This window comes from Lacerta agilis, chromosome 13 (assembly GCF_009819535.1).
Source record: "Lacerta agilis isolate rLacAgi1 chromosome 13, rLacAgi1.pri, whole genome shotgun sequence".
Taxonomy (NCBI): Eukaryota; Metazoa; Chordata; class Lepidosauria; order Squamata; family Lacertidae; genus Lacerta; species Lacerta agilis.
In genome coordinates, this window is record NC_046324.1 from 28,762,121 (window position 1) to 28,777,238 (window position 15,118).

The window sequence follows — 15,118 nt, forward strand, 5'->3', positions numbered from 1 at the left end:
GTGGTCAGGGATGATGGGAATTGTAGTCCCAAAACATCTGGAGGGCCGAGTTTGGGGGTGCCTGGCTTTGAAGGTCTTGTGTGGATCTGACCACTATCATCCTCCAGCTCCCGCCCCCTCCTCACAGCTGCCCCCTGACAGATGTTTTTCGACTACAACTCCCATGGGAGTTTTTGGACTACAACTCGCATCCGGAGGGAGGCTAGGCAATAGGAACTGTAATGCAAAAACACCTGGAGGGCACCAGCTTCCCCCCCTCTTTTTTACGGGGGTGGAGGAGCGAAGGCTGCTCTCTTCCCTGCAATAATGCTGCTCTTCCTTCACGGGCTGGCACCTCTCGCCCTTGCCAGGCGGCCTCGGGGCTTCCCTCCCCGCTCCTGCTGCTCGATGGGAGGGCGTCTCCTGGCTGCTCCGCCCCCGAGCCGGCTCCCGCTGCAGGGCTGGGCGATGCCGGAGCGGCTGCTCGCGGCTGCTGGGCGCACCTGGCCGGGCCAGGTAGGAAGAGGCTGCCGGCAGGTGGAGGGGTTCGGCGCGGCCGCTGCATCTCCCCGCTGCCAGCTCGGAATCTCAGGAGCGGCAGGTAAAACTACCTGGGCGCGGGGGTGGCATGCGGAGCGGGCAGCCAATGACGCGGGGTGGCGGGGGGGGGCAAGGAGCTGAGAGGGGGGTCCCTCTCCCCACGTCCCCTACCCCAGGGTGGGGTGCAAAGAGCAGTCCCGGGGTGCTTGTGGGGGCATTGGGGCGGGAATAACCTTCCAGTGCCAGGCTTGGGGTGGGGGTGGGGGCGGTTGGCACAGGCTGCGGAGGCCTGCTATGGCGGTGCCATGACGGAGAGAGAGCCTGCCAATGCGCAGCTAGATGGCATTTAATGAGTGCTGGGCATGGAAGCTGGCAGGAGTTTGTGGGCACCACCGGCATAGGGTGGTGTGAGCAGGGGAGCAGGTGCTTCTGCCCGGTTGGGGAGGAAGGGGTTAATGGAGAGGGGGCACAGCTGGTGGTTATGGGGAGGCAGAGGCAGGCATTTGCCTCGTGCCAACCGAGGTATGTACTGTACTAGGCCTACGATGGATCTGTCTCTCAGGGAGGGGAGGGCAAGAAGGTTGGAGGAGGAAGTGTTTTGGGGGGAGGCTCTGGCGTGCCATCAGCTTATTGTGGCGGGAGGTTGGTTGGAATTGATTTCCGTTTTGCCCACATCATGCAGAGAGGGGTTGGAGTTGGGGTTGGGGTGGAACTGTCCTGCCGCTGCATCTGCATCCTGTGCCCTATATCCGCTATAGGCTATATCCCCAACAACCTTGGAAGAGGCCTGGTGCGTTACAGAAAGAGGGGGCCCTTTATAATTTAAGGAATTATGATCATCATCACATTATTATCATTGAACTATCAGCCGCCCCCCACAGATTAGCAAAGCAAGCTTTGTCACCTGCAAGATGACTTCAAATGATATTCAGACTTGCCTCACTGTCCTGCCTTCTAGGAAAGGCGGTGGGGAGGGGCTTGGGACCGGCAATCGGGGACCTTGGCATGGTTTTAACAAAATCCCTATATGTTGGGGGGGGGGGGAGCAGGGAAGGAAGAACCATGACAATTAAACTAGAATTCAACCAGTTTAATTGATGTAGACGCACCCTCAAACGAGCATGCTGCAGCCTGGGTGCTTGTCGGCTTTCCTCTGATGCATCCTGTAAGAATAAAGTGCTTGGCATTTGGATATTGTATAAGATTATTGTATAGGTGCAGAGCAGTGCTTTTTCTGGGGGGGACTCTGGGGTACGCGTTGTTAGAGATTCAATCCTAACACGCATACCCCTAAACATTTTGTGAATCTTTGTGCTTTTGTCCATTTACTGTACGGTATTTATTTTCCCGATTTGAACTATAAAATGGTGATTTTCTTGAGTCCAAATGAGAGTTCCCCTAAACATTTTTTTAAAGGAAAAAAGCACTGTATAGGTGTATTATACAGACAAGTGCACACTCCCCCCATGTGGGACACAGCTGGCTCTGTCTTTTTTTTCTTTTTGGAGCAAGGTTAGTCGAGGAAAGGGGGGGGGAGAGGTGTTTGTGTGCTTTGTGCGAGTGTGTATCTGTTTTAATTATTAATCTGTTCTTTGGTCTCCTGTGTTTGCTGACCTTGTGAGGTTGTTCCCAGCTGTGTGCAGAGTGTTTTTGGCTGGGCCCCTCATAATGCTTGGTTCTGTTAGATCGGGGCGGGGGCCGGGCCAGGGCGTATATGGAAAAGGGTGCACAATGCCCACTGGCAACTCCATCCCCCCCATGCCACTACTAAATCCAACATAATATGTGGGGCAAGGGTATGGGGGGGGCTGGTCATTTTTTTAAAAAGCATAAAAAGGTGCCGGTATTCAGCATGGAGTTGTTACAGTGAGTGACACATGTTTAACTTTTCTTTTTTAAAAAAAAAACCAATAGAGATATACAGTATAAATAAAAATGCTGGTTGAGTACCCCTGGGAAAAAAGCACTAGGGCTTGGAAGGAAGACCCTGGGGATTAGAGCTGCTGGAGATGCCTGGCTTCAGAGGAAACTGCAACCGCAGCACAGCAGCCCCTGCTGCCCCCCCCCCACCCCACAACAGTGGCAACCAAGCCCGTTGATATAGCAATGGGTAACAATAGAGTTAAATATTGTTTCCAGTTACTGTGGGTTGCAGCCAAGCCTCCGCCCTTCAGTTTATTCTTGAGATTACAATACTGTACTTTCATTTCCTTGCTGGAGAGCCTGTTCACCAACGAGCATCCTCTGGTTCTGGGCCTGCAGAGTGGGTAATGTTCTCTTATCCGCCTATATAAAATGTAAGATTGTGGTCTCACCCAGCAGCTTGCACCGCTGCTGATAGGTAGTTTTGTGTGGCCGCCACGTGTGGCGATGTAAGATGGGGGGGGGCAGAGGTGCTTCATACAGATACAGCAGTTTAGCAAACCGCTCTGTGGAGCCCCTTCTCCTGAAACGGTCCTGCAAGCGTGTTTAATGAAGAAGTACAAAAGGGCCTGCTAACTCACTGTGGGAAGCACCTCATCCCCTCCTTTAAAAAGAGCTTGTTGGGAGGGGGGGTGAAATGGTGAAACTTACTGGAAGAACAGGAAAACAAGAAGAGAGTCTTTTTTAAAATAGGATGAGGAAAATGTATTGATTACTTGAAGATCTACTGTAAACAAAGTAAAACCTTACCAGGATTGATATAAACATGTGCAGTAAGTAATGATTACCGTATTTTTTTCGTGTATAAGACTATACCCCCCTATTTTTTCAAGTTTAAAATTGGGGGGGTCATCCTATACATGGATAGTGCATGTGGGGGATTTCTTTATTTGGAGTCCCCCCCCAAAATAGGGGTTGTGTTATACACAGAGGCGTGTGATACACAGAAAAATACGGTAAATAGGAAAGATAAGGAAAAAAATTAAGTAAATAGATTTTAACAGGATACGCAGCAATAAAAAGATATAAATTAAGCAACTGCAGAAAGGAGGAAAGTTGAGGGAAATGTAAATTGAATTTGTAAATATTTCGTTTTTCTAGTTTAAAATATTCAAAAAAATGATTTTTTTTAAGGGTGAGCTGTGGAGGGACGGATGGGGAAGATGTAATGGGTTTGATTAGGAATGAGGGAAAGGTGGTTGGCGAGGGAATCGACCATCCCCTCAGCAACCTCTAGTATTGTTAGAACTTCGTAACAGAGGTGGGAAATGCAGCAGAGCTGGAAGCAAGCACCATCTCCAATGGTCCAAAGCCTGCTAGAGCAGTCCCAACAAAAATGCCTCCTTTCCAGGACAAATAGGATTGTTTGTGTGGTGTGTGGTGTTGTTGTTGTTTATTTATTTATTAGAACCGCAACCTATGCACACCTTCTTCCCTCATTTGGCTGCAACAAACTACCAGCATAAAATAAAACCAAACAGGTCTGCACTGTCCATTTTAGCCCACCAAATATTGGTGGACTCTTAATTCCTGTCAGCCCGAAGCGGCAGTGGTCAGGGATGACGGGAGCTGTAGTCCAACAAATATATGGAAGGTTGCAGTTGCCTCATCCTGGGTCAAAGCTTGAAACAGCATTCATTATATAAAAGTGAGAGTGTGTGTACAGCACATCATGCATTGGAGGGGATGTCCCACGTCGGCATCCATTTTTCTTGGGAATGTATTGGTGGGGAAAGGGTTAACCTCTCTCTACACACCCCAGTCCTGATTTCCCTCTGCCCCCCCCCACTGCTTATTGGTGTTTGTGTGTTGCATTAAAAAATAAATAAATCAAAGCATGACAACATTGCAAACCCCCAAAGAATCATAAATAACTCTTCCTCTGCCACAGTTGGACCTGCATTGCCGGCATTTCTACGTCTGAATTATTTTCTGCATGTCATAAAGGCATATCATCATTCCAAAAAAAAATTCATTTTCTGCTTGCTACCCGTTCAGTGCTTTTGACTGTTTAGTCAGCTTTTCCATTGTCCAAACTTTCTGTCTCCAAATGGATAACTGCAAATTATCCAAACCCTCCCAATTTTGAGCAATCAGTTGGGGAGCTGCAGTAGCCAGTTGCTGAAAAGGAAAAAAGGAAAAGTGAAAAAAAGTTGACACTTTAAATGTAATCAGGCATTTAATGGGGTCATTTGGTTTGGCCCTTGTCTCAATGTGGGATGGAAGAAGTATGAAGCGAGGTTCCTCCCAATGACCTATTAATCACGCACTCATCCTGAGTTGCTTGCACTAAGTGAACAGGGAGGTTAGATCATTTATCCAGTCTTCTGTGTTTTTATTATTCTTATTATTTTCATTTGTATACCACTTACTATCTAAAACAGTGTGTGGTGGGATTACCTAGACCATGGGTAGGCAAACTAAGGCCCATGGGCCAGATGCGGCCCAATCGCTTTCTAAATCTGGCCTGCGGACGGTCCAGGAATCAGTGTGTTTTTACATGAGTAGAATGTGCCCTTTTATTTAAAAAGGTCTGAGGGACAGTGGACTGCTGGCCCCCTGCTGAAAAAGTTTGCTGACCCCTGACCTAGACTAAAGGGAAGGGGGCAGCAAGGGGGTGCTGGAGGTGTAAATGACTATCAGATTTGAAAAGCTGGCAATGCTGAATGAACTTCATCCATTTTTTGCATTAATTAAACCACATAGTTTTAATTGGATTTGGAATAAATGTGCCTTTGATTGTTCCCGTTTTGAATTTTATTGTGTTGTTATCTTCCTTTATGGGTTCTGCAAACTGATGTTCTGAATAATACTTTCTTTAGGGTAGGGTAGAGGGCACTGGGGAGGAGATTATGGAACTAAAGGGGCAGTTGAAAAGGTTTAGGAACCACTGATCTGAAAGATATTGAAGCTGTTTACAATAGATAAATACAGGTGACCCATTCCATTTCGCCACCTGAGCTGAAAAGGAAAGGTGCTGCCCTGCACACTTTATGCCCCTTCCCCACCAAAGCCTCCCTTACCAGGATCTCTGGAAGGTTGTGTGAGGCCTCTTTGCAATCTTGCAGGGCTCTTGTGAGACTCTCACAAGATCTTGGAAGTGCACTAGTGGGGCACCTCTGGTGCCCCTTGGATTCCACTGCCTGAGGTGGCTGCCTCAGTCTGCCTCATGGACAGGCCAGGCCTGATATATAAGTATGTAAAGCTAAAGGTAAAGGGACCCCTGGCCATTAGGTCCAGTCACGGACGACTCTGGGGTGGGCTCATCTCACTTTACTGGCCGAGGGAGCCGGCATTTGTCTGCAGACAGCTTCCGGATCATGTGGCCAGCATGACTAAGCAGATTCTGGCGAACCAGAGCAGCCCACGGAAATGCTGTTTACCTTCCCGCTGGAGCGGTACCTATTTATCTACTTGCACGTTGATGTGCTTTTGAACTGCTAGGTTGGCAGGAGCAGGGACCGAGCTACGGGAGATCACCCCGTTGCGGGGATTTGAACCACCGACCTTCTGATCAGCAAGCCCTAGGCTCTGTGGTTTAACCCACAGCACCACCCGCGTCCTATATAAGTATGTACATACATATATATATAAGTATGTACATATGCAAAATAAGCACAGTAACACCATGTCAAAATACATAGGCTGTATCCATATCCATAAACATAAAATAGATAAAACCGAAGAGCATATTGTGTGTGTGTGTGTGTGTGCACCAAAGAAGTAGAGCAACACCATATCAAAATACATGCACTGCACCATAATAGTTACAATAATAATTTTATTATTTATACCCCGCAACTCTGGCTGGGTTGCCCCAGCCACTCATGGATATGTATCCATATCCATAAACCTGAAATAGATACGTAAGCCACTCACACTCAGTAATATGACAACGCAATGGAAAGCATACAGAAATAAGATCCACTCCTAATTTGATGGATTCATGCCCCCATCTCCTCTGGGACATCTAATACTCCTCTCTCCTCTCTCATCTGAGAGGGGCCAGAGCTGTACCTGGAGAGTAGAGAACGACTTCCATCCACTCGCTGCCAACATCAAGAGTCATAACCTGCCTGGTACTGCACAATCTCAACACTAGACAAAGCAACAGTCAGCATAGGTAGCAGACACAAACATCAAGCTCACGGTCAAGGTAGCTGTAAAGGTCACCATAGGTTCAAATTGTTGCTGCAAGTCAGCTGGTAGGCTCGCCTTCTCCCCCCCCCCCGCCCCCAGCGCCTTATTCTGCTCCACCTCGTACTCCACTGGGGTCTTGTAGGTGAGCATTTCGTGCTAGGGCTGCCCACCCTCGGCTGAGAGCTACAGGATGAGACCTTTTGACTCATGCCTTTGCCAGGCACAAGATTTTGATATAACAACAACAACAACAACAACAACAACAACAACAACAACAACAATTTATTTATACCCCCCCCCCATCTGGCTGGGTTTCCCCAGCCACTCTGGGCGGCTTCCAACAAAAGATTAAAAATACATTAAAACATCAGTCATTAAAAACTTCCATAAACAGGGCTGCCCTCAGATGTCTTCTAAATGTCAAATAGTTGTTTATCTCCTTGACAACTGATGGGAGGGCATTCCACAGGGCGGGCGCCACTACCGAGAAGGCCCACTGCCTGGTTCCCTGTAGCTTCACTTCTCGCAGTGAGGGAACCGCCAGAAGGCCCTTGGCAATGGACCTCAGTGTCCGGGTTGAACAATGGGGGTGGAGACGTTTCTTCAATACCTGGGAAGGTGGGAAAGGGGTAAAAAGCACAGTCTTCTGTCAGGAAACCAGTTGAGAATATAAGAAGATCCCTACAGCTGGATCAGGCCAGTGGCCCATCTAGTCCAGCATCCTGTTCTCACAGGTGCAAACCAGATGCCTCTTGTGGGAACCCTGCAGGCAGGGTCTCTCCGCCATGAATTTGTCTACCACCCAATCCCAGGCCCTCTGTGCATCTTCCCGTTTGTTGTTTGTTTGCCCCACATTTTCCTGGCACTTTCCAAACCATGAAAAGTCAGATTCTTTGTTCTTAAAGTGGGTGGCTTGCACTAAGAGCACTTTGATCCACTTTAACTCTGCAAACCTCTAAAATAAAACCAGCCTTCTAAAATCTTTATCCCAGTCGGTGTCTGTCTTGGATGTGAATTGATTTTATTTATGCGCTGTCTTTTTTTTTACGTATATAATTGCTTTTTAAAGTTGCTTTGATAGGTGTAGCTGTTTTATATTTTCTGTTACATTATAAATTGCTTTGGGCGGTCTCCTGGGTAGTGATTCATGCAGGAAATGAATAATAATAAGAAGAAGAACAACAACAACCCTAAAACTATGGTTTGTGCTATAGACCTGCAGACCTAAAGATCTCCACACAGCAGGAAGCCTCTCTCTTATTGATTGATTGCATTTATAACCCACACTTTTCTCCAAGGAGCTCAAGGTGCTGCATATGGTTCTTTCCCTCCTGAATTAATCCCCATGACAACATTGTGAGGTAGGCTAGGCTGAGAGGCAGTGACTAGCCCAAAGTCACCCAGTGAGCTTCATGATTGAGTGGCGATTTGAACCCTGGTCTCCAGGCTCCTAGTATGACACACTAACCATTCAGCATTGCAACCTTTATGAGATTCTGCCCAAAGTTCCAGGGCTGCATCAGAGGAAGGAATGTCTCCTTCTCCTCTGAGAATATGAAAGCCCGTCGCTGATACGAGCAGACGGGTCCCTTGTAAGGGCAGACAGCACAAAAGGGGGCGGTGTGCGTGCAGAGTTTTGCTATGAGCAAAGCTGGAAATTGCCTAAAATAAACCTCCGGCTACACCAAGAGGGCCATCAGGATTTCCTTCCACTTCTCCTCTCTCTCTTCTTTTGAGGGACCTTCTGCTCTGATCTGCGCTAGAAGCAGAGCTGAATAATTCCTGGCTGACTTTCATCTTTCCAGAGGGGAAGGGACTGTTCCTTCTCTGTCCCTTCAAGCCTCTGCTGCAAGGTGAGATCTCTTTGCACTAAGGATGGCCTAACAAGGCCGGCTCTTTCGTTGGGCAAAGTGAGGCAACCGTCTCAAACGGCAGATGCTGGGAGGTGGGAGGCAGGATGGCAGAGAGCAGCAGCGAAGTGTTGGAGGGCAGGATGGTGCAAAAGTAAATACAGTACTCCAAACGAAGAAGCATACTTAACTAGCATGGTAGATTATGGCTTGGGAGGGGGGCTGTCCCTCTTGTCCTTCTGCAGATGCCTCTGTGCCTGTGTGTAGAATTGGAACTGGACACCATCTCATCTTTCGCCTGGGTCAGCAAAATGCCCTGGGGCCAAGGCAGTGGGCCCATCCCCTCCAATCCATTCCGTTGTCAGGCTGTTCCAAACTTTCCATCCATCATGCCCAAGGCTTGCCTCCCTTCCTCCTCATCCTTTCCTTCCCTGTTTTTGTTCAGTTTAGCAGCTGGCCAGAAAGGAACTTATATACAGTAGTCAACTCTAGAAAGTGCCGTTTTTCCTGGCTGCATTATTTGCTTCTAATTTTCTTGCTACTGTTGCATTTACAACATCCACCTGTTTCATTGCAAAAGGTGGTATTCTAAGGCTGGGAACATTTGCTCTTCTGCATTTCTTGGGTTGTTCTAGTTGTTGAGATGTGCAGGGACTCGAATACCAGAATAGAAAAGGTTGTGAGGGGTGGACGGGGGGGGATTCCCCCCCATCCAACTTCACCCACTGGTGTAGATGGTAAGTGGCAATATTTTTTATTTTATTTTTTAAATTAATTATTTATCAACCACACTTGCATAGAAAATAACATAAGGTGGTCGACAACTTAAAAATGTCAAATGTCAAATGTGGCAAGGATTCTGTTAAGAGCACAAGAAGAGCATGCTGGGTCAGGCCAGTGGCCCATCTAGTCTAGCATCCTCGTCTCATAATGGCCAACCAGATGCCCCAGGGGGAAGTCTATAAACAGGAACTGAGCACAACAGCATCCTCTCCTCTTGTGATTCCAAGCAAATGGTTTTCAGTGGCTGAACACAGCCCGCATCGTTGAAGGGAGAGTGCTCTTGTGCTCAGATTCTGATGGTGTTAATACAAGCCACTGTGAGACCAGGATGCTGGACTTGAAGGGCCTCCTTTGGTCTGATCCAGCAAACCCTTCTTACTTTTTAAATTATAGACAGTATCTAAACAATGGAACAAAATGATTTTTAATCATGTGATGGCTGTGACTTGCATTGCATTCAGGATTGACAAAAGGAAGTGTTTTTCACAATTCATTATTGACTTCTGTGCAAGAAAAAGCGGTGCCTTTTTGTGTAAAAGGGTTAGTTTAAGCGTGGATGAAAAGGCTCTCCTCCCCCCTTAGACCTTTAAATACCAGATGCTTGGGGACAAAGCATGGCCATATCCTTCATGTTCTGTCTGTGAAAATCCTGTATGCATCAGTCCTGTCTGCTGTTAGAAGATGGACCACTCCAGGAAAACAATCCAGATGTTCCCAGAATCCATCTTGGCTTGTGCACTCCTGCTGCAGCTGAGCAAATCACAGCCCTCAAATTGTGCATCCTTCCCAGGAGACACTCCTCTGTGCTCTGACATGTGCCAAAAAAACAACAACCCACAACTGGAACAGAGTTTCCTTACTCTCCACACTAGTAATTAGCTAATGCAGCACCATGGAGATGCCACAGAGCGTTATTCCCTGAGGGCAGAAACTCTGTGTCACCCTGCCCTCTCCACTCTTTCTTGCAGGAAATGTGTGTGTTACTGAACGTTTTCTGTTTCGAGAGGCGCAGAAGGAGTAGCGTGCGGTGATGACAATGCTCAGGGAATTCCTGCTCCCTTAAATAGAAATCACAGTTTTTAAACGGAGTAGGGACTTGGCCAGACGGCGTGCAAAGCAGCGACAGAGGCAAGAAGGGCTTAAAATGGCTGCAGGCGGCAACAGATCAGTTACCCAGCATCAAGAAAGTCCTTCACACAGTGCATTGTTAAACTATGGAACTCCCTCCCACAGGAGGCAGTGATGGCCACCAACTTGGATGGCTTTAAAAGGGGATTAGTGGAGGAGAGGGCTGTTGAAGGCTACTAGTCATGATGGCTGTGCTCTGCCTCCATAGTTGGCAGAATACCAGTTGTTGGAAACTGCAGGAGGGGAGAGTTGCTCTTGTGCTCGAATTCTGCTTGCAGGAATAAAAGCATGTTGTTGGTTTTTCACAATTCATTATTGACTTCTGTGCAAGAAAGAGTGATGTCTTTTTTTGTGTAAACTGCAGGAGGGGAGAGTTGCTCTTGTGCTCGGATTCTGCTTGCAGGAAAACAAGCATGTGGTTGGTCACTGTGAGAAGAGGATGCTGGACTAAATGGGCCATTGGCCTCATCCAGCTGGCTCTTCTTATGTAAGGGGAACTGCTGACAAGTAGGTCGGCACTCCCCCTTGCAACCAAGGTGTTATTTCTTTGTAGACACAGAAATGTAAAAGCTCAGAATACTTTGCACATTCCAAGAAAATGTATACCCCTGGCTTGAGGTCTCAGTGGTGTTAGGCCCCTAGATTTTCCATGGTCTGGTCACCTGCCCTTTCCCCATGTAAGGGGGGTGTTGTTTCAGGAGAATATCAAAAGAGCATTGCTGGATCGGACCAACGTCCTTTCTTCATGTCAGCCAAACAGATGTCCAAATGGGAAGAAGTCCACAATTAGCAGTGAGTGCAATGGCACCACCCTCACTGCTTGTGATTCCAAACCCCAGTCTCTGAGACATCCGTCCTATGATATTAGAGGCAGTAGTACACAGCCATCATAGCAAGTAGCCATTGAGAATAACCTCCATGAATTTGACTTTTAAAGCCACCCAAGTAGGTAGCGATCACTGCAACTTCTGGTAGTGAATTTCATAATTTATAAACTTCCCCCCCCTTTTCCCCCCCTCTGCAGCAGGGGGACTTGCTAAAATTTACCTCTTTTTTATTTGTGAACTGCTCTGGGACCTCTTGATGAAGGCTGGTATATTAAATCCATCCATCCATCAAAAAGTTGCCATCATTGATACAGAAGAAAATAGGCATGTGAATACTTATATAGAAATGATCAGCAGTTTTAGGATTTGTCTGCTGGTCGTTATGATACAATGGCCCAATCAAAGAAAGTAAGTAATACTAGAGTCCCATAGAAATTAATAGGGCATAAATTGGGTGCAAATTAGGGCCTGGAGCCCTTGAGTCCTGTTGCAACTAAGCAGGACTGGGTCTCATCAGTGCCTGGAGGGAGGCTACTGAAGAACCACTTTCATGCTGCCTTGGAGTCCATGACAGAATAAATGTAATAATATTTGTTCTATCAATTAGTCCTATTGCACTGCAGGGGGTTGGGTCCCTTTCAACCCTGCAGTTTTATGATTCTAAGTCCTTCCTTTAGACTGTCCTGAATCTTCCAGCATTCAGCTTCATTGTTGGACTGCATTGGCTTCTAGTATTATGCGAGGTGTGTGTGGGAAACCTGTTTCTCTCCACTTTCTGCACTTGTTCATAATCTTACCTATCTCTACCTTGTTTGTCAGTTGCCTCGTTCTTGGTTCCTTTTCTGTTGTCAGCATGGGAACATTGAGTTTACTACTGGAGGGAGGGAGAACGTGTACCTTATCGACTGAAAAAAGAGGGAGGGAGAAAGTACTTTCCTTTCATACCTGTTTAGGTTTTTAAAAAAATCTTCTAGGATTGGCATCGCTGACACTCCCTTGTTATTTCTGTAACCATTTTATCACTAATCCCTACAAAACCTTTCATGGAAGACTGTGTGAAAGTTTTTGTAAAGAAAAATAAAACCCTCTGGGTGGGTACAGAGTGGGAATTTTAGAACTGGAAAAGGGCAACCAAAATGATCTAGGGGAAGGAGCAGCGCTTTTTTGGGGGGGGGATGCAGGGAGACGCATACCCCTAAATATTTTGCGAATCTAAGTTTGGCTTCATTGAGGGGCAGTATTTCAATATGAGTAGGAAAATGAGAGTACCCCTAAACATTTTTTAAGGGGAAAAAAGCACTGGGAAGGAGTGGCTCCCATATGAGGAAAGATTGCAGCATTTGAGATTTTTCAGTTTTCAGGAAAAGGCAAGTAAGAGGCAACGAGATAGAAGATAGTGGATTTATGCCTGGCATGGAGGAAGTGGACAGAGAAAAGTTTTTCTCCCTCTCTCATAACACTAGAAATCATGGGCTTCCAATGAAGCTGCTTGTCGGAAGATGCAGCACAGAGAAAATTTGGAACTTGCTCCCATAAACCTGGGTGGCTTTAAATGTGGATTGCACAAATTCATGGAGGAGAAGGCAATCAATGACTGTTAGCCACAATGGCTATCCTCTGCCTCCATAGTTGCAGGCAGCAACCAGCTCAGAGAAAATAGAGTTCTTGTGCTCAGCTCCTGCCTTGCAGGCTTCCCTTTGGGGCATCTGGTTGGTCACTGTAAGGACAGGATGCTGGACTACATGGGCCCTTGGCCTGACCCAGCAAACTCTATTTGTTTTTAATGTACTTACCGGTATATGGGGGAACAACAGAGGCCAGCCCTACCAGTAGGTAGAATGAGGAAGCTGCCTCAGGCAGCAGAAATGCTGCTTATGTCACACAGCCTGCTCTAGCCCCCCCCCCCCCCAAGCCAGCCAACTGTGCTCAGGGAAAGTAGAGGATACTACAGTGGTACCTTGGTTCTCGAACTTAATCCGTTCCGGGAGTCTGTTCAACTCCCGAAACAGTTCAAAAAACAAGGAGTGGTTTCCAATTAGCTTCCTGCACTCAATCAGAAGCCGTGTTGCACGTTTGGCTTACGAAAAGCGTTTGCAAACCGGAACACTCACTTCTGGGTTTGCGGCGTTCAGGAGCCAAGCCGTTTGAGTACCAAGGTACCACTGTATCTGATCACCAGCCCTGAAATATTGATTGATTTGGATTTATATCCTGCCCTCCCTCCCAAAGGAGCTGAAGGCAGCAGACCAAACAATAAAAAAGCATTTGTTGATTCTTTTCCAAAAATGTCTTTTGAGATGTTCAGCGTCCCTGGGGCTGATTCCCCAATGCCACACACCCCTCTCTGCGTCATTTGATGTGAGTCCCAATGTCATCTGGCCTTAGAAGTAGAGATCCCCTGCAGCACCCCACCCATAATCCCGCTTGCCCTATAATCCATCTGTTGCGGGAGAAAATGCTGTCTTTGGCATTTTGTCCTCAGCCCTTTTCTGATGATTGAACCCTCCTGAGCAGCTGCAGGACCTTGCTGGATGGCAGCTGGGCAGGCAGAGGAGCCCATTAGCGATATTACATGGGGCTGCAATTCCCAGCGTGATCTGTCAAGACAGCAGTCCCCAGTTCACCCTAGCAGCTGAATGGCAGCAAAGGGCATTTTGCTCGGATATGAGGATGCCAAGCAGAGAAGCTGGGAATTGGAGCAGCAGTATAGTGGCAACTTCAGGAGCGTGGGATCCCTTTACGATAGTCACAGCCACGTCCCTTCTTAGGTTATACAACTTTCCAGAATTATACAATAATCATAAAGAGGGATGTTTTGGTGATAGATAGACAGTTTGGTATGTATTACGCTCCTGAGATCTTCTATCCCCATGCCTATTCCTAGGTGCTTCTGACCCCCTTTGGCTCTCTGGTAGGGCAGGGCTGCTTCAATGAGACACAACTGTCTCTGCCGGTTGAGAAAGCCTTTCCTGAGGCTATCACTGCTGTCCTGCTAGTTCTTCCCGTTGGACCAGCTGGGATTGAGCAGGTAAGCCCAGCTACTGAAGCAACAATTGTACTGTTTTGCTTAAGTATTATGACACACACAAAGCCTGGGGTGCCTTCAGGTGAGACAGTTCCTTGAGGACTGTGTGATTTGTAAAAAGGAAGTCCCAATTTCAACACCCTAGGGGCATCTCCCATTAACAAGGCTCTCTTTGACTAAGGTTCCCAGAGAGTGGCTGCCAGTTAGGTTGTGCTGCATTAGATGGCCCCATAATTACTTTATTATTTGTTTATATAAGATTGATTTATCGGTTCCTTTTATACAATACAGAGTCTCAAAGACGTTCAATGAAATAAAAGTACAACGCATAAAAACAATTTAAAGCCATAGTTAAGTAATATAGTGAAGGTGTATGCCATCCCCAATATTTTGTCTGGAAATTTCTATTAATTGTAAATTAAAAGCAATGTGTCCTATCAGTCTTGTAACTCAAGCCCAAGAAGCTACATTGGGAGGGATATAAATCTAGCCAAATTTAAGGGAAATGACTAGTCGGAAAATAGAAAGCTACCTTTTACTGAGTCCGACCATTGGTCTATCTAGTTCAGTATTGTTTACACTGACTGGCAGCAATGGCTGTCCAGGGATTCAGGCAGGGGACACCCAGAGATGCCACTGGGGATTGAACTCATGACCTTCTGCATGCAAAGCAGATGCTGCCTACCTCTGAGTGATATCCTTTGACCCAAGAGCCATTTCAAAAGTCTGCTCTGAATCAAGATCTTTCAGGCCGTTTTCTGCTGACCCAAAAAAGGGCAATCCCTGTATGAAGAAAGCTCAGAATGGGGCTGCCCTAATCCTAGGAAGCAGCAGGAGTCAGAAGAATTTGAATAGTAGTGTTTATTTATGAACAGCAGAAGCAACAACAACTCATAGCAGCTAGGACTTGCTATATAGGCCAA